Below are 2034 nucleotides of genomic sequence, written 5' to 3'. Positions count from 1 at the left end.
TTTTTTTTTTTTTTTTTTTCTGCTTTTAACACAGATTTTAATACAGATACATGTCCAAATGCAAACTGAACCCCTGCCTCTTATTTGCAATTTGCCTATTTTCAGACAGCGTACCTTCCAGTATTTGGACTGGGAGGAAACGGAGCCCTTTAGCTGTCAAGAACAGCCTTATTGCTTCAGACCAAAGGTCCACCTAGCACAATATTTGCCTGACCATCTCAGAGATGCATCTGTTTATCGCTCAACCCAACCAGAGGCATAACGTGCCTTTTGTTAAGACAGAAAACTAGAGTTCATAAAGTCAAGGCTTCAGCTAGTTATAACAAGTGCTGAATACATGCTGTGGTACAACCAGGCTCTGAAAAGGATGCAGCAGCGCAAAGTCAAGTTCACCATCCTTGTCAACAGTACTCCTGCTCTGAAAACATCAGATACCGAATACACCATACAGCAGAAAGAACAGTGAATTGAGTACAGCATGCGGAAAATACACATACTGCTATCAGTGACCCAGGTGAGTGACATCATCAGAAGCACACCAGAACAAGAATGAGAAATAAACACAATAAAGATATTCCTTCTACAAAGAAACTTATTATAGACCACACATCTAAACAGATTAACAAAACAACACCGAAAACAACCACCGGGTGCAAAGACAGTGGCCATAAACTGAGCCTCAGCTAAGAACTAGGAAAGTATACGCTGTACTTTTTTAATATTCTCCTCGCTTTTCCTATTTTTATATCAGGAGGCTTCCTTCCTAAGCCTACCACATTTTTTTTTCTAATTATTCATCCCCAAGTTAGGCCATCATCCAGGTTACTCTCTTCCAAGAAACTGTCCGCTCTCTTGTTCCCTCCTTTAGCCTGAAAGGAAAGCAGCTATCATGTCCGTCAGCTTCAGCGAGGCTTGTGACAACTCAAAGACAGGCTGCTTGGGATCCTCAGTCACAGTCACATAGTCACCTACTTTACGTGCGACCAAATAAAATATGTTAAGTACACAGCTTTTCTAATTGGCTCGTTATATACTATTTTCCACACACTTGCTTTTACTGCAGGTATCTATCACATTCTTCATCTGGGATGGCAGGCGGATAACCGTATTATTACCAAATTAATATCCTTTCAAAACATACCAAAATATAATTAATATTTTAAAGGGTAATTACACAAACAGAGATTATAATTGAAGGTGCCTAATTCACACCCCTCCCCCCCCAAGATGGTCTTTTTAATTGGTTATAACCTTGACAGTTTAACCAGTTTTCCTTCCAAGCAAATGCCCCAGGCTATGTGGGTTTAGTGTTTCTGTTGGTTTGGTTTTTTTGGTTGGTTGGTTGGTTTTTTTTTTTTATTTTTGCAAAGCTTCATGTAAGACTGTTTTCTGGGACTAACAAGAAAATTTATTTTCAAAAAAATCCTGGAACATCGTTTGGCAAAAAGGAGCTAAGCCAGGAATAAACACTTGCTGTTCTAAGCGGGCACAATAGTGCTGGGAAGTTTTACATAACCCACTGCTGCTGAAAAAAAAAAACAACCAAACAACAAAAAAGCAAAAAACCAACACACAAATGAAAACCAACAAACGCATTAATGCCACTGATGACATCCCTGCTCGCTCAAAGCCTGACTGCTAAGTTTGCTGTTGTTTCCTTAAATACCAGCTCGGGCACAAGCAGTCGCTGAAACCTCTCCAGTTTACAGAGACTTTGCTCTCTTCCAGCAATACCTCCCAGGCTTCCAGGCGGCCTGGCCCTCCAAAATAACCCGCTTTAAGGCCAGCCGTCGGGATGGCGGCCACCGCAACGAGGTTACGAGGGGCAGAGGAGGGGAGGGCGGTACACAAAGTAGACTTTCTGCCCTCCCACCCACCACCCGGGGAGGAGGCCCAAACGCTGCAAAAACCCCTCAGCGGGCTGGAAACAGCCGTGACTCGGCCGAGAGGGCAGTCGATATTTGTGAGGAAACCTCCGCGGGCGGGAACCCCCTTCCCCCCCCCCGCTTTCCTTCCCCCCACGGCCTTGCCGAG

This window comes from Charadrius vociferus, unplaced genomic scaffold (genome assembly GCF_000708025.1).
Source record: "Charadrius vociferus isolate BGI_N301 unplaced genomic scaffold, ASM70802v2 scaffold253, whole genome shotgun sequence".
In the NCBI taxonomy this organism is placed as follows: Eukaryota; Metazoa; Chordata; class Aves; order Charadriiformes; family Charadriidae; genus Charadrius; species Charadrius vociferus.
Note: the sequence above shows the minus strand (reverse complement) of the source record.